Source organism: Macaca nemestrina, chromosome 2, assembly GCF_043159975.1.
Source record: "Macaca nemestrina isolate mMacNem1 chromosome 2, mMacNem.hap1, whole genome shotgun sequence".
NCBI lineage: Eukaryota > Metazoa > Chordata > Mammalia > Primates > Cercopithecidae > Macaca > Macaca nemestrina.
In genome coordinates, this window is record NC_092126.1 from 117,232,912 (window position 1) to 117,251,631 (window position 18,720).

At 41.8% G+C, this 18,720-nt stretch overlaps 1 protein-coding gene across 21 annotated transcripts in view; it reads left to right on the forward strand.

The window, feature by feature from the left end:
• LOC105480573 (calcium voltage-gated channel subunit alpha1 D) overlaps nt 1-18,720 on the forward strand; it is a 327,130-nt gene that overhangs the window by 185,629 nt on the left and 122,781 nt on the right. The window lies entirely within an intron of this gene.

Here is an 18,720-nt window from a genome sequence, read left to right on the forward strand (position 1 = left end):
GGATATAAATGTTGAGAGGAAGACAATTTATGTTGCATAGACCTCGGGGGACTGTCAGACCAACACAAATGTAATCCCCTAAGCACTGAATTAAAACGCCCTCATTTTAAAAAGGCTGGTCGAGACCATGTGATTGCCTTCTCATGAGGAAATGTTAGATGGTGCTGTGTGTCTTCAAGTCTGTCAGCCATGTGGAAATACCTGTATCTGTTTCTGCTCCTTGGCTCCTTCATGTGTGTGGCCATGCCATCCTATTGTATTCTTGAACAGACGTTAATTTGCACATTGGATTTGGTGTTTATTTGCAAAGTGTTGATGATTTGGGAAAATCTTTGGTTTTATAACATAGTCTTTTTTCCCTCAAGGTAAGTATGAAGTTTATGAACTGTAAACCCTATGCAGCCATGCATGAACATAGATGAATACTTCCATCTCTCGTCACAGTGTTCTGTGGGAGGGGCTGAGAATGTCTATGACTAATGTTGCAATTTAACCTTAAGTTGTCATTGAGGATATGCTCCCATTATGACCAAGAATCGGAAAGAATGTCTTCTTTAAGTCTGCAATTCAGACATATTACACGTGGCCTTCTAGAAGCTTGGCAATTTTTCACTTTTCAAATTGTTCATTGAACCCCCTTTTGAGGTTTTCATCTTTAGAATCATGCTAGGTTCCCAGGGTCATGGGCGGTAAGCTGGTTGACTCTGCCTCCTTCTCCATTTTAGGACCCACCTGCCACCAGCCATCCACCTATGGTGGGGGTGTCTGAGCTTGCAAGATGGGGGATGCCCTAGGCTCCCAAGATGTGGCTCCAACCCCCAGGAAGGGGGCTGGAAGACTTAGACTCTGTCCTGCCGGGGTCCCACGTTCACTCTGGGACTTCACTGAGTTACCCTGAGCCTTAGTCTCTTTGTCCTTCAGGATGTCAGAGATATCCTGTCTTGCCGTCTCCCACACGGGGTGGTTTTCAATCAGCTAATGACTGTAGAAGTCCTTCTAAAAATACATAAAGGGGTTTTCTCATTTAACATATTCTTATCTTAAATCCATGGATGTCCCCCACTCGCCTCACTGGGTTAGGTGGGAACAGTGCAGGGTACCCTTTGGAAATTCTGGAGTGTAGCATTTTCTGGATATCCCAGCAGGTGGCCACACTTTACACACACATCAGTGTTGTACTCAGTGTCACCCAAGAAGGGGTGGCTCTGGAGGATGTGGAAGCACTGTGTCAGCTGCAAAGTATTATGCAGGCCTAAATCATTGTTATTAAAGTTATATTTGACAAGGTTTTTGTGCACAAATTGAGGGGAATGGCATTTCTATTACGTAGTGGTTAAGCACACCAGCTTTAGAATCAGACAACCAAGTCTTGAATGTTTGTTCTACCTTTTCCAGTTGTGAGATTTGGGGCAAGTTACTTACCTCTTTGCGCCTTACTTTCCTCATCTGTGAAATGGAGCTCATCACAGTACCAGCTTTGTGAAGTTCAGTGAGGACCCAGTGGGCTGAAGAATGTAGAAGGCTTGGCCCGTTGAAATTATGGTAGTTCAGGAAGGGTGCATCTCTTCCTGGATTTGATGCAAGACAAGAAGCGAATCAATTCAGTCCTTTCAAACTAATTAATAATAGCTGGCCAAGATAGGTCTGTGTTAGTGAAAAGCCCAAGTTATATTTTAAAAATGTTTTATTATATATATAATGACATAAGGCACTGCTGACTAAAGGATATTACTGCATAAACCCCCTCCTGGGCTTGCTTCAAAGAATAGATTAAAATCATTTATAATCTGCTTAGGAATTCAAACCTTTGGTTTTGGCAACATCTTATGAAAAATATTTGAAATACTTTGTTAAGTAGATCTTGTATATTGTTAGTCAATAAATGTTGTTATTAAACCCACTCTTATGATATAAAATTGAATGTAAACCCAGCCCAGGTCTGTAAATTCAAAATCATACAAATACAAATTAATTTGTATTCTTGGTGTTCCAGTAAGTTCCAGATCCTACGAGATCACAGGTATCATTTTAAATCAATCCAATTTTGTATTACTGTATGCCTATTTATCTTTAGAAGTTTAAGGGAACATGGATGAAGTGAAGCATTATGGAAAACTGAAGGCGATTTTCAAATTAGTTTATCTTTTTGAATCTCACGTCCTACATTCCATTCTGGCTAATCGGATACCAGGGGCCTAGACAAAGACTCAGGCATGGCTACATTTAGGAAGCTTTGGTTTCCTAAAGCAAAGATTCATGGGATGGAGAGTGTGAAGAGGGAAGATGGTGCCGGTGCCAGTGCGCTGTGGACTGACTGTACTAGAATTTTACATAATGGAATCAGGTTTGGTCCATTTAAATTCATACTAGTAATAGCCAGACAATCTCTGATTTCTTCTACTTGAATGGCGGCTCAAGAGGCAAAACACACCAATAGATAGTAGTTGTATTACTTGTGAATATTTTCTAAGTGGAGACGTATCCTCTGAGAATAGGCATTCTTATACATTTTTCGTGACTGAGATTAGATTTTTCTCTCATTTGGCCGGGCACAGTGACTCATGCCTGTAATCCCAGCACTTTGAGAGGCTGAGGCAGGTGGATCACCTGAGGTCAGGAGTTTGAGACCAGCCTGACTAAGGTGGTGAAACCCTGTCTCTACTAAAAATACAAAAATTAGCCAGGCATGGTGGCACATGCTTGTAATCCCAGCTACTTGGGAGGCTGAGGCAGGAGAATCACTTGAACCCGGGAGGCAGAGGTTGTGGTGAGCCGAGACTGCACCATTGCACTCCAGCCTGGGCAACAAGAGCAAAATTCTGTCTCACAAAAAAAAAAAAAAAAAAAAAAAAGAAAAAGAAGATTTTTCTCTCATTCAACACTTTACCAGCATCTACTGATAGAAAATGGACAATTGAATTTCCTCCAACATATATATACCTCTGATGTGTCTGCATTGTTAAAGAGTAGGGTAATTGCTTACAAAATTGAAAAGGTTGTTAGTGGGGTCCTGGGGTAGCCAGCATATCGGTATGATTTGTTACCGTATTCAGAATAAAACCACACTGTAATAGTGAGTTAATTCCATATCTTGGCCAACAGAGAATTTTTGGCCAGTGGCTACTAGGGCACACAGAAGTCCAGTCTAAAAGCGACAGTGGAGGACTCTTTGTAGATAGTTCATATGATTAAAAAATAACTTCCTGTGTGTTGTAGTGACGATTAAGCTAAAGACACGCTTAATGATTACTTGTAGCAAAGTACTTCCCCACATTTAGCTGGGTTTGTCTTTGGTTTGAAGAGGCTAATATGTGAAAGATTTGTTTACAGTTGGATGCCCCTTTTTCTGAACCATGAAGTAATATTGTGGATGGGGTTGAATGCTGAGGTTAGGGTGCCGGAAAGATTCAGGGTCCTTCAGTACCCTCACGTGGCTTGGCTTTGGTAGAACAAGAAACTAAGCTCCGATTTGGCTTTAAATGAGAGTGCTAAATTTCCTTTTTCTAATGAAGAACCTAGCTAAATATTTATATATACTTTTGAACACTGAACTTTCTTGTTGCAGAGTTAACAGCTGTTGGGGGTAGCTGACAGCTGGATCCTGGTGCTGTTGGTACCATGGTACCTGAAGTGCACAGGCTGGTAGCCACACCTGACATTAACAAGTGAGTGGTAACCTCTCTGCCACTGGCTCGCAGCTACTGTTTCCATAGAAATGGCTGTCGGGATCAGTGGAAACGAGGTAAGTGAAAGTTTTCGCTGATCCTTGTTTCCATCAAGCTGACGTCTGTTTCCCTGGCAACAGCAGTGGACAGCAGCCAGGCACTAGCAACAGATTCAGTAGAGCTCTCACTTGTCAGCTGTGGCTATCATCTGTTCCTGACCAAGTTCTTTTTTTTATAATGTACAGAAAGACCTCTGAGGACCCAGGAGGCACCTCTGGCCACATGTGCCCTCCTGGACGCTCGTTTTGTGGATGGAGAGCTCTGTGCTGAGTTGACTGCTCTGTCCGCAGTTCCCCCTCCACCTGTGCTCTGGGTTGTTGATGTGCAGGTTAGAAGAGGGAAGTTGTTGAGGGTATTAGTGTTGCAGGGGAGGCTGTTGAATCTGTTGATCTAAAATCCTAGGGGAAGAGAATTCATTACAGTGCTTTCATGCACAGACCCAGTTCTTTATAAAGCTGTTGCTACCTTAATAGTTGAAATTAAAGCCATAATTTTTCTGTGTTCCCTATTAAATTGGAGGCATTAACAATTGCCATTACTTTTACAATGAAAAGGATATTTAGGAGTTTAATAATTTGGTTTGTGAGAAACAAATTGATGATTGTCTCTAAGATGCTACTGTCAACGTTATGCTTCTTTTCTCTTTTGTGTAATATTCTTTTACAGGATGGTAAAATTGATTTTACAGAGATCAAATATTGGTATTGCAGGGCAGCTTGGTATACAAAGACCAGTGGATCTATAGTGTAGGGAACTCTTCCCTGTTAAAGTTCAACAGTTCCTTTTCTGGATTTCGTTTTAATACTTCAACAGATGTATGCACCCAAGCCCTAATTATCCTCCGCCCATATGAGACAGCATACACAGTGCTACAGAGCAAAGGAGAGTCACTGTTACTGCCCTGGTGTGTGAGATGAGAGGCATGGAATGAGGTGTTGGTTTTAAGCCCTTATTGATACCATTTATTAAAGAGATTTTCTCTGGAAAAAACAAAACAGCTTTGGTATTCAGAGCTGTATTTTTGAGAAGCAAATGAGCATAAAAATCCCCAGTCTTATGAGAATTTAGATCGGCTGCTAGAAGAGCATTGGAGAACTATGGATTTTTGTCTTCGGAGGGCTTTCTGGATGACTTTGTTCCATAGCTCTCTGGAAATAGGGCAACTGTGCTTGGCCCTGGAAGCAGTTGAATTTGATATAACAGACGAATAAGAATAAGAAAATCCTGCTGGATCCTTTTTTCTCCCTCTCTCTTAACTTCCTAAGAATGACTTATTCATTTAATGAATTTTTTTTTCAGTTCCTACACAGTGGTAGATGTACGCCAAGTGCCCTGCTAGGCACTGGGGTTACAGTGGTGGAATATAGGCACCGGGTAGGCACCAGGATTACAGTGGTGGAGTGTAGGTACCGGGGTTATGGTGGTGGGATGTAGGCACCGTGTAGGCACTGGGGTTACAGTGGTGGAGTGTAGGCACCGGGGTTATGGTGGTGGGATGTAGGCACCGGGGTTACAGTGGTGGGATGTAGGCACTGGGGTTATGGTGGTGGGATGTAGGCACCGGGGTTACAGTGGTGGGAAGTAGGCACCGGGGTTATGGTGGTGGGATGTAGGCACTGGGGTTACAGTGGTGGAGTGTAGGCACCGGGGTTACAGTGGTGGGAAGTAGGCACCGGGGTTATGGTGGTGGGATGTAGGCACCGCGTAGGCACTGGGGTTACAGTGGTGGAGTGTAGGCACTGGGGTTATGGTGGTGGGATGTAGGCACTGGGGTTACAGTGGTGGGATATAGGCACTGTGTAGGCACTGCAGTTACAGCGGTAGAATGAAATGGTTTCTTTCTTCATGAAGCTTATATCTAATGATGGAGGCCAAAATGACAATTACAAACCTGTGTAAATGCTTTCAAAGAAAGGTTCATGTGCTGTGAGAGGGTTTAACAGGCACAACTGCTGTCAGTTTAGTGGGTAGGAGCATCCTGGAAGTGAAGAATGAGTAGTCACCGTATCCAGGCAAAGTGGGAGAAGAGGCTGGGGCAAGGGTATTCCAGTCAAGGGAAAACCCACAGAAAGGAGATACAGTAGGAAGAAGCAGAGGATGCTGGAGGAACTGAACGAAGCTAGGGTGACCGGAACTGGGGGAGCTGGAGGTGGAGGCAGATGAAAGGAGAGAGACTGGCTGGCAGTCTATGTCACATAGGACGTTTAGACTGTGTCACAGGTTTTGGTCATTAGCTGAAGGGTAAGAGAATGCATGGACGAATTTTAAGCAGGGAGTGGTATGATTCAGATTTACATTTTCTAAAAATTATGCTTTGTTCTCATATCTTCAACTTACCTTAAAATCCTTCAAAAAGATAAGATGAATTAATAGATTATCCATCTATTAATAGATTATGCATCTATTAATAGATTATGAATTAATAGATTATGCATCTATTAGGGGGATGCAGGGATAGGTGATAAAGAAAATGTAGCAACTGGGTGCTGTGGGTTGCACCTGTAATCCAAGTGATTTAGGAGGGTGAGGTGGAAGGGTTGCTTGAGGCCAGGAGTTTGAAACCAGCCTGAGCCACATAGCGAGACTTTGTCTCTGAGGGAAAAAAAAAAAAAAAAAAAAAAGTCTTTTTAGTTAGGTGTGCCTATAGTCCCAGCTACTCAGGAGGCTGAGGCAGGAGGATCGCTTGAGCCTAGGAGTTTGAGGCTGCAGTGAGCTGTGATCATGCTTCTGCATTCCAGCCTGGGGAGCAGAGTGAGACCCTGTCTTAAAAAAGAAGAAGAAGAAAAGATAGCAGGTATTAATTATGGAATCTAGGTGGTAGGCATATGGGTGTTCATTGTATAATTGTTTTTACTTTTATGGATGTTTGAAATTCTTAATAAAATGTTGACTGTGGCTGCAGTAATATGAATAGATTGGATAGATACACAAATGGATGTAGAGAGACCAGTTTAAGGCTCATATAATCTGCTTCCAGCCACAACATACTAGTGCTACCAAACTGGACCTTTCACCATAAACAACTATAAAAGACTGGGCAAAAAATAGGAAGCAACTCTTTTCAGAAAATGGAAATAGGATGTACAGGATTGCAATCCCTACGAGAAGGGAAACACATGAGATAAACTGCAATTGTCCTGGCTTTCTGCCTGGAGACAGTTTTAGAATTATGGCAGAGAGGCAGAGCCCAGCAGAGAACGATGGTCCACTTGCTGAGGGGTCAAAGAAGAGAGTTCAGGGCTGCTAAGATGGCTGGGATTTTCAGGGCAGAGTATGGGTGAGAAGTATGCAGAGAAGGGGCTCCAGTAATCAGAGTAGAGGTTCTCTGAAATCTGACCATACACTAAGCTGCTTCTGTGCCAGGTGATACTTACTGAGGTCAGGTAGAGAACAGCTAGTAGAATGCTGTAAGTGGTTGGAAATCACTCCATGCTGGGAGGTACATGGTTCTGCTCAGCTGTAGTGGAAGGACTTAATTGAATACATTGGGTACCTAGACTTCAGAAAAGCCAGGCTTTAGGGTTGGAGCTACTTTAGCCCTTGAATAAGATACTCTAGACCTGACTTAAAAAGCGTAGAAACGAGTTTCAAAAGGATCAGGCGAAATGGCCAATAAATTAAACACCTGCCAAAAAAACAAAAATCAACATTCGTTAAAGGAAGAGACCAAAGCCCAGACGTTCCCAAGATGTTTTTCCTCATGACCAAAAACTATAAGACATGAAAAGAAGCAGGAAAGTATTCATGATCAAGGAGGGAAAATTCAGTAGAAACAAAAGATGACAGATGTTGCAATTAATAATCGAAGACTTTGAAGTCTACTATGAGCCCGTTTAAAGAACTGAAGGAAAAGAGGCCGGGCGCGGTGGCTCAAGCCTGTAATCCCAGCACTTTGGGAGGCCGAGGCGGGCGGATCACGAGGTCAGGAGATCGAGACCATCCTGGCTAACACGGTGAATGAAACCCTGTCTCTACCAAAAAATACAAAAAAACTAGCTGGGTGAGGTGGCGGGCACCTGTAGTCCCAGCTACTCGGGAGGCTGAGGCAGGAGAATGGCGTAAACCTGGGAGGCGGAGCTTGCAGTGAGCCAAGATCCGGCCACCACACTCCAGCCTGGGCGACAGAGCTAGACTCCGTCTCAAAAAAAAAAAAAAAAAAAAAAAAAAAAAAAAAGAACTGAAGGAAAAGATGGACATAATAAAGGAATAGGTAAATCTCAGTAGATAAATAGAAACAATAGAATATCTGAAAAAAGTAGATTGGACATTATAGAAAAAGTCAGTGAGGGCTTAGTGATCTCTAAAACAATAAGCAATCTGATGTATATGAAATTGGAGTCACAGAAGAAGAAGAAAGAGATTGAGTAAAAATTTTAAGATAAATAAAGCTGATTATGTTGCAAGTATTGAAAGCTAAGTTAATAGATCCAAGAGGCCCAACAAACCTCAAGCAGTAGAAACACAAAGGGAACCACTGCTAAGCACATCAAATTTAGATATCTGAAAGTAAAAGATACAGAGAATTTTAAAAGAAAGCAAATGGGAAAAGGCACATTACGTACCAGGAGAAAATAATAAGAATATGCATCTACTTGTTTGCAGATGTAGTGCAAGTCATAGGGCAATGGGTGACATCTTCAAAGAGGTGAAAGGAAAAATGATTCTGTATGAAACAAAAATACCCTTCACAAAAGAAGGAAATAGAAAAACTTTCAGGTAAACAAAATCGAAGAATTGGTCACCAACAAATTTGCACTCTAAGAAATGTTAAAGGAGGTTCTTCAGGCTAGAAGAAAATAATACCAGATAGAAACGTTAAATATCCACTTTAAAAATGAGGAGCATGGCCGGGCACGGTGGCTCACACCTGTAATCCCAGCACTTTGGGAGTCTGAGGCAGGCAGGTCACCTGAGGTCAGGAGTTCAAGACCAGCCTGACCAACATGGAGAAATCCTGTCTCTACTAAAAATACAAAAAAATTAGCCGGGAGTGGTGGCACATGCCTGTGGTCCTAGCTACTCTGGAGGCTGAGGCAGGAGAATTGCTTGAACCTGGGAGGTGGAGGCTGTGGTGAGCTGAGGTCGCACCACTGCACTCCAGCCTCAGCAACAAGAGTGAAACTCCATTAAAAAAAAAAAAACAAAAAAGAAGAAGAAAGAAAAAGGCATCAAAATGGCAAACAAAGATAAAAGATTTCTTCTCATTTCTAAATTTTCTAAAAGATAATTTAAAGTAATAACAAGGTGTTATGGGAACTGGAACAAGTCAAAGTAAATTATAGGATAACCATACACAGAAGATAGAAGGAAGTTAAATGGAGCTTCACTGTGATAAAGTTATTACATTTTGAAATAATATGAATTCATGGTAGACTGTGAGAATTTAAGGGGTGCATATGATAATCTCCAGAGTAATGACTTTAAAAGGTTACTAAAAAGAAGAGATAAAATGGAATATTAAATAGTACTAAATTATCCAAAATAAGTCAGAAAAGGAAGAAAAAGGAGCAAAGAACATATGGTACCAACAACGAGATGGTAGACAAACCCAGTTATATCAATAATTGCATTGGATGAAAATGTGCACAACATTTTAGTTAAAAGATAGAAACTGTCAGACCAAGTAAAAATGTAAGATGCTATAAAGACATGGATTAAAAATAAAAAAATGGATGAACTGTACTAATCCACACAAGTTGAACTTTAGCATAAGGAACATTTCCAGAAATAGGGACATTTCAGAGGTAGACATTTTATACTCATGAAAAGGTCAATTCATTAAGAAGACACAATGATCCTAAATGTGTTGGCACCTAAATACAGCTTGAAAGTACATGAAGCGAAAGTTGTTAAAATTAAGTGGAGAAATTGATAAATCCAGAAACACAGATGAAAAATTTTATCATTCCCTCTCAATAATTGCTAGGTTAAAAACAGCAAGTATAGATAATATCTAGATTATATTTAGATTGGTTAATAACTGTCAGCCAACTTGACCTAATTGATATTTACAAAATACTATATTCAGTAATTGTGGAGTACACATTCTTTTCAGAGCACGTGGAACATTCACCAACATAGACCATATCTTGGCCATTAAAGTCTCATTAAATCTCGAACAATTGAAATTTTACAAAGTATCTTTGTTCTAATGGCAGTAGATTTAAAACAGAAGTTAGTAACAAGCTGTCTGTAAACCTTCCCAAATGTTTGGAAATTAAATAACCTATAACTCAAATAATAATAAAAATTAGAAAATATTTTGAAACTGATAAAATCCAACTGGGAAATTGTATGATCCATCTAATGCAGTGCTTAGAGGGACATTTATAGCTCTATCAGTAAGGAAGAAAGGTTTAAATTCAGTGATCTACATTTCTATCTACTAATCTAGAAAAAGAAGACCAAATAAGTCCAAGGTAAGTAGAAAAAAGAATAACAGAAGTAAATAAAATAGAAAACACAAATTATAAAGTTGTTTGGAAAGCTTAATAAAAATTGATAAATCTCTAACAAAACTAATCAAAAAAGGAAAAAGAGCAAATTACCAGTTTTAGAAATGAAAGGGGAGATACCACAGATATTACAGACATTAATAAGAGAATAAACTGTTTTATGACAAATTTGGTAACTTAGGAGAAACAGGCAAATTCCTTGAAATATGCAACCTACCAAGAAATAAATTGGGAGAGTCTTATATTTGCCTTTTTAAATGGAATTCAGAATTGCAAACCTACTCTCAAAGAAAATTAGAGACCTAGATGAGGTCAAAAGTGAATTAAGTCAGCTAATTTAGGAAGAAATTATACCATCCCTAGAAATTATTTCAGGTAGTAAAGTTGGAGGGAGCATTTCCCAACTCATGAGGCCAAAATCTCAATACCAAAACTTTACGAAGACATAATAAGAACAATATCCTGGCCGGGCTCGGTGGCTCAAGCCTGTAATCCCAGCACTTTGGGAGGCCGAGATGGGCAGATCACAAGGTCAGGAGATCGAGACCATCCTGGCTAACCCAGTGAAACCCCGTCTCTACTAAAAAATACAAAATCTTAGCCCGGTAAGCTTAGCGGGAGCCTGTAGTCCCAGTTACTTGGGAGGCTGAGGCAGGAGAATGGCGTAAACCTGAGAGGCGGAGCTTGCAGTGAGCTGAGATCCGGCCACTGCACTCCAGCCTGGGGGACAGAGCGAGACTCCGTCTCAAAAAAAAAAAAAAAAACAAAAAAAACAAAACGGTATCCTTCATTAATTTGTACACAAAAATTCTCAAATATTAGCAAATAGAATATAGCAGGATGAAAGGAATAATATCTCATGGCCAAGTGGGATTTATGCCAGAAATACCAATTGATTCACCATTGGAAAGTCAAATAATTTACCATATTAATAGAATGAAAGGGGAAATCATATGATCACCTCAGTAAATGCAGGCAACATTACTAACAATATTCTATAACCATTTATAATAACTCTCAGCAAACTAAGAATATACAAAAACTTCTTCAGCCTGAAAAAAGAACTATAACAGCATACTTACTGGTGAAAGACAATGTTTTCTTCTTAAGATTAGGAACAAAGTAACCATTTTTCTCTCTTCTTTTATTCAATGTTTTATTGAAAGTCTGAAGGTAAGACAAAGAGATAAAAGGCAGAAAGATTGGAAAGAAAGAAAAAACTATTTCTATTTACAGACATGATTGTCTACATAGAAAGTCCCAATAATTGAACCCAAAACCTGCTAGAATTAATAAGTGAGTATAGCAGGGTGACAGGATACAAAGTCAGTATACAAAATTCCATTTTATTCCTATATACAAGATGCAGGTGTTGAAAATGAAATTTAAAAATTTACAATACCATCAAAAATTATTTACAATAGCATTCCTAATACTTAGGAATGAATATAAGAAAAGATACGGAAGACCTCTATACTGAAAACTGCAAAACACTGATTAGTAAAATTACAGTGCTCTAAATAAATGAAGATATACCATGTTCATGGATTGAAAGACTCAATATTGTTAAGATGTCCATTTTTCTCTATGCATTCAATGTTGTCCCATTTATAAATCTCAATAGCCTTTGTTTTAAAAACTGACAAGCTTATTCTAAAACTAATATATATAATTGCAAATGACCTCTAGGGCTTACACTGCTGATTTCAAGATTTACTGTAAAGCTGTAATAAATACAGTATTTGACATAAAGGTAGATTACTAAAACAACTGAATGGAATAACAAATTCAGAAATTCCTTTGTATGTTCAACTGCTTTTTGATGAAGGTGCTAGAAAAAGGTCATACCAGATGCAAACATTAAACTTGAAATCAATCATAGATCTAATTAAAAAGCTAAACATATAAATATTTTCTAAATAGATTTCTACTCTTCAGAAACTAGAAATTTAAAGGGAAACACACTGGGAGAAAATACAACACTTACATCTGTGTGTCTAGAATATGTGAAGAGCTCTTAACAACTAGATAATAGAAGAACAACTCAAAAATTGGCAAAACATTTTTAAACATACTTTACAAAAGAATGTATATGAGTAGCCAGTACGTACACATTAAAGATGTTCTATGTCATTAACCATCAGGGAAGTGCAAGTTAAGAAACTGCTACATACATAGTACAATAGCTAAAATCAAAAAGATGATTTCCAAGTGTCATCAAAAGTACAGAGTAACTGATATGCTCATACATTGTTTATAGAAACATAAAATGATACAACTACTTTGGGAAAGTTTGTCAGTGTCTCATAAAGTTAAACATATACTCACCATATGGCCAAGCAGTTCCATTTCTAATATTTGCTCGAGAGAAATGAAAACCTATGTCAACAAAATGACTGGTACATGAGCACTCATAGAGCCTTATCCATAGTAGCTGGAACTAGAAAAACTCAAATGTCTATCAATAGGTAAATAAGCAAATTGTGGTATAATCACACATTGGAATATTCAGCAATAAAAAAGAATGAAGTACTAATACATTATCAATGAAACTCAGAAGCAAGAAGCCAGAAAGAAAGGAACATATTTATATGAAGTTCTAGAACAGGTAGAACTAATCTATAGTGACAGAAATCAGGTCATTGGTTTTCTGGGTAAGAGGTGGAGTTGATTGGGAAGTGGAATGAGGCAACTTTTTTGGGGGAGGGGTGTTATTTAAAATTTCTACATCTTGGCTGGGACGTTGTTTACATGGGTGTCAACATTAGCCAAACTGTATACTTTGAATTGTATATGTTTTATTTTATGTGTCTTGTACCTCGATAAAGGTGATTTTAAAATACCATTAAAATAGAATTAACAGAGACCTCTGCCTCTAGTGAAGATGGAGTGACAGAACTGGATATACCCTCCCACCTGAAACCACAAAACTAAATAGAGGCAATCTTTAAAACAATGGTTTTCCAGACACTGGATGTTAGGCAATGAAGGACAGTGATCCCTGAGACACAGGAATGCTTGAAATAAGCCCATGGTTGTCCCAGCTTACTGGCTTGAGAGAGCTCCTGGGCCACGTGCACAGAGGGGGATCCCAGGGGAAGCCCTGTGGTCTCCCAGAGTTGAAAAGATGAAGCTAATAGTCTGTGGAGAACAAGGTGGCTTGAGTATGCAGGACAGAGTACCAGGGAGGAGTGAATTGCAGAGGACTCGAGATGAACAGAGGGACTTCTAAGTGTTCAGAGTACGTTTTAGCACATGTGTAAGAGAAAACTACCCAAGACTGAGGACAAAATATTTTGAATAGTTTAGAAGTGTTCATCATTCACATGGGTCCAGGAATATTGCCTGTTCCTACCAGCCAATATTGTCTGTTTTCCAGCCAGACTGGAAAATCTCATCACTGGTGGACCACTGGGTTAATTACTCAAAAAGATGTTGGCCTCAGCCTTGAGGAATAATTAGCCCTAAACTGAGTGATGCTCCAGGCTGACCTGACCTAACCATTAAAGCAAGACCTGAAAGGATCAAACTGTTTCATTCAAGTGACTTAGCTGCATTCCAGAACAAAACACAGGAATATTGATAGGAATACAGAAATATCTAGCACTGAATAAGCTTTTATGCCTGGCATTCAATCAAGGTTACCAGGTGTGCAAAGAAGCAGGAAAACATGACCCATGGTAAGAAGACCCCATCAATTGAAACCCACCTAGAACTCACACAGATGTTAAAGTTATCAGAAAAGGACATAAGAACAGCCATCACGACTGTTTTCCATATGTTCCAAATGTAGAGACATGGAAGATACAAAAAAATTTAAAAATTAAGATCCTAGGAATAAATCTAATGAGAGATGTATAAGACCTCTTCTATGTAAGTTTGCTGAAGGAAGTTTAAAAAGACCTCAACAAATGGAAGAATGTATGTTCGTGGATTGGAAAACTCAATTTATTAAAATGTCAGAGACCATATTAAGAGAAGGTATGTTTTCTTTGTAATGAGAGGAAGAGATGAGGCAGATATGAGTTGGGTTTGATAGTGGGAAGCTGGGAGTATTCCTGCCTAAATTCCTAATTTCTCTGTAACCGGAAGCAGGGTTAACTGCAGATGGTGAGGGGGTAGGTGACAGTGTAGTATGTCTGAGAAGAGTGGAAAAGGCTCAGAACAGTCGTTGCATAGAATTAGGCAATGATAGGACTAGAGAATCGAGGTAGATGATCAGTAGCATTGAGGTCCTATTGGATTTGAGTCTATTCTGATGTCAGCCTGTACCATTGTGTGACTTTCTGTAGCCATGCTTGGCTGTTCTTATCCAGACATGGAGAAAGGGAAGCTTTGCACTTTTGGCTAACTGTGAATCGAAAAGGAGAGGTCTGCTAGCTGTGAGCATTTTGCTAGCTGTGCATGCATAAAAAGTTAGAAGACTGTTGACGATGCTAGCAAGGATGTTGCTGAGATGACAGATCATGATACTTAAGGTGAATAAGGAGGAAAGGAGAGACCTAACAGAAAAAATGAAGGCATCAGTGGACTGGAGACTTCAGAGAGGTTAAAAATATTTCTAGTGGGAATAGTTGAAGAAGTCAGCTGGAATGAGAGAAGGTTGTGGTCAGAGAAATGAAGGCTTGAAGTTATAATTTGGTGCGGATGAAGTTCAGTGTGACAGTGAGATTGGGTGGCTGAAGTAGCATGGAAGAGATAGTCATTGGAGACTTGTGGAGGAATTGGAAAACTAGGGTGAGGGCATCAGGGGCCATTGGAGTACCCCAGGGAGGTTGTAGAATGTGGGATAGAGCAGCAGGCTGGGAGCCAGGAGTGGAAGTCCTCACTTCTCAAGGGCAGCAGAGGACAATGAGGAGGAACCGGAGGAGGGTATGTGGCCCACTGGCACCATCCTCAAAGGATAGGGTTTTCATTGATTTTTATACCAAGGTGGGGGAGTATTGCCCTGGACATGAACCTGGAAGTAGGCTGGGTCTGGAAGGGCTGCAGGGATCACAAAGTGACAAGAACGTGGGACCCCTTTGAAGAGGCTGCAGGTGTGGGAGAGCTTGCTGCTGCGGAGCACAGGGCAAGACTGAAGAGTAGGGGAAGGGTAAGTCAGTGACAAGTTGGGAGGGGTCCTGACAGTGGTGTGCTAGGCGACGTGGGACTGGGCAGTGTCCAACCCAAGGCAGCAGCACAGATAGCTGAGGCTGGGTGCAGATGTGCCTTCTGCGGGTGAGGGGCCTCAGAAGGGACCTGGCAGACCCTGGCTTGCTCGGCCTGGGGTGATGTTGTCCAGCAGCCCTGGTCTGGGTTCCCCCAGCCCCCACGGGGCTGTTGGAAGCTTCAGTCTCCACAGACTCAGCCTTGGGTGGGGGTCTGCCCGGTTGGGGCGAGGCAGTGCTCTGGCTGTGAGCTGTGCCACCCTGGCCTGTGGGGTCTCTGCTGGCTGAGGGATTACTGGTTTCTCTGTTGTAGTGGGGGGAGCATAAAGGCAGGGGTCGGAAGTGCTGGCCCCCGTGCCAGCTCTGTACTTCCTAGAGGCGTGGCTTCTTTGGTCGATATACTTCACTTTTCCAAACCAAGGCTTTTTCTTCCTAAAATTGGAGTGCCCCACCTGTGACTTTTCTCACAGAGCCATCCTGATAACCAAGGAGAGAAATGGATGGGAAGGGCCTGGATAAACGGAAAGACCTTTTTAAGTATGTGGGAGCTCCACACTGGCCTGGTTGTGACCTCCTTCTCGGAGGTGGTTTCTGTGAGCTGGAAAAGTCATCTCATTTGCAGTCCGGATGTTTACCTGCGCTTCTCTCCAGGGCCCCACATCCTTCCAAGACCTGGCGAGGCACTTGGTGCATTAACCTGATTTCTCTAAGGCTGATTGTCATGAGTTTGGTTTTGGGTTCAGAGATAAAACATTAATCCACCCTGAACCCATCATTCCCTCGAATGATGGATTCCTTCTGCTTTAAAATAAATCTTGGTTTAAGTTGCCTGCTGACAGCTTTGGGCCTCTGAGTCCTGGAGACCCTTACTGCATCTGAAGGATTTTAAGTCAGTGGGTGAGAGCACACCACCTGCCGAGAGGTGTAGTGTCCCCAGAGGCCCACCTATCCTTGAGTCATGAGCTATTACTTACCAACAGACCCACAGACACATGTCAAGAATTCCAGGGCCCAGTGTGGATTCCAGCAGCTGCACTCTCTCCCCCTTCGGCTATCAGTCAAGGATGTTTTAGCATCAAATCTGTACCTATCAGTATGCCCTAGGAGCACAGCAGAGGGTTGGCAAGTCAGAGGGCCTCACCCGAGGAAGCTGGGCTCCATTTGGGCATTGAAGGATGGACAGGATTCGTTAGGATGGTAAAGAAAAGAAGCAAGTTGTCAGGAGAGTGGGACCTGGTGCCTCCTGCCTGTTGGAACCAGTGAGTGCAATGGTGAGGCTGCCAGGGTGCTCCGTGCTGGCTGGTGAGCAGTGGGCAGGGCGGATGTGGAGTTGGGAATACCCACTGAGGGAGGCAGGTTGGTTTTTTTTCTTTAGGCTGTGGGAGCCGTCAGAGTGTTTGAAATAAGGTGATGGTTGACAGATGTGCCTGGAAGGTAAAGCTGGCACCTCCCAGAGTGTAGTGGAGTTAGGAGAGCCCGGGGGCTGGGGGCTGCAGTGATGGGGTCTGCGCGGAGGTGCAGAGGTGGAGATGGAAGGTACAGATGTGGTAGTTTGTTGTGGCTCGTGCCTCTCAGAAGAGGTCTCTGGATTTTGATTGTCAAGTCTGGGGATGTGGATTGTATGAGAGAATTTTTCTTTTTTCTTTTCTTTTAAAAATATTTTTTACAGAAACAGGTCTTGCTGTGTCACTCAGGCTGCAGTGCAATGGTGTGATCATAGCTCATTGCAGCCTCAAATTTCTGGGCTTAAGCAATCCTCCTCCTTCACCCTCCCAAGTAGCTGGGACTGCAGGCATATGCCACCATGCCCAGCTAATTTTTAAAATATTTTTTGTAGAAACAGGATCTCTCTATGTTGCCTGGCTGGTCTCGGGTTCTGGCCTCAAGCTATCCTCCTGCCTTGGCTTCTCAAAGCCCTGGGATTACAGGCATGAGCCACTGCACCCGGCCAGAATTTTTTTTATTGCTTACAATTTTGTGCTTTATTCAGTTTATTTTAATCTTCTCCACTACTTTGATGGGGTAAGTGTTCTTTGCCTCAGTTTACAGATGAGGAAATCAAGACTCAGGGAGGCTTATCAATTTTCTCAAAATTTACACAGCTAGTAAGTAGTTAAACTAGGAATTAAATCTAAATCTATCTGTCTCCAGAGCCCAAGCTCTATGCTTTAGCCTTTTTAAATGTTTTTCTCTTCCTGAGATTAGTTACCCAATGCTGAGTGGAACAATGGGATACAGAGGCTTCAGAGAAATTGGTTTATTTTTCCTCCTGAATCTGCTTGTGGACAAGTCTCATTCGAGCTCAGGTGGTCCTTCTGAGTCCTGTTGCTGGAGGATCGATTGAGCGATCCCTCTCAATCCCTGAGCCCGGCCCTGGGATGTGGTGCTCTGCCCCTTGTTCTCCGTCAGCTAAGTCTGGGTGCTCAGGGAAGGCACTTCCCACCCACCACGCCTTTCAGTGGGCACTCCCGCTGCGGCGGGGAGCTACTCTATCCCTCTCCCCTCTCGATGCGGCTCACAGGGTGGCTTGCGTGGCCTGCGAGAGGGATTTGGGCTGAGTTTCCTACAGTGACTGCTTTGGGGATCTGCCAGTAGGGGGTTCCATTTCAACGCCTTCCTTGGGTCCACATTGCTACTCCACAGTGGGAACCCCTAGCAGCTCTGAACAGCAGATCCAGCCTGGAGCTCATTCTGGCGGTGTAACCAGGCCCTTCACACAGCAGACTGTGTTGCCCTGCCGTTGCTGGTGCCTTCAGACGTGTTCATTTTAGGTGGTTCTGCCACCCTCCCAAGCCAGACTTCATGTGCACATCTTCCTTAGTTTTTCTTGGGAAACTGGAATCTGACAAGTCTAGCAGGGTGTGTTTATGAAGTGACTTCTTAAGTAACGGTATTTGAAACCTGTCATGAAGATATGTGATGATATTGGTTTGGCTCACATGATTAAGTGATCTCTTTCATTCAGAGAGTGATGGCAGACAAGAGAGCCCATGGTTTTGAAGAAGAATACCTCCTTTTTTTTTTTTTTTTGAGATGGAATCTTGTTCTTGGAGTGCAATGGTGTGATCTCAGCTCACTGCAGCCTCTGCCTCCTGGGTTCAAGAGATTCTCCTGCCTCAGCCTCCCGAGTAGCTGGGATTACAGACACACACCACCATGCCCGGCTAATTTTTGTATTTTTAGTAGAAACAGAGTTTCCCCATGTTGGCCAGGCTGGTGTTGAACTCCTGACCTCAGGTGATCTGCCTGCCTTGGCCTCCCAATTGAAGAATACCTCTTAAAACACGTTTAAGTTTTAAAAAGATTGAAACAAAGTCTGTAACTTTTAGCATGCAACCTTCGTGGATTCTCATCATTGGGAAAAATTTTCTACTAGAAGCATTGGCATGT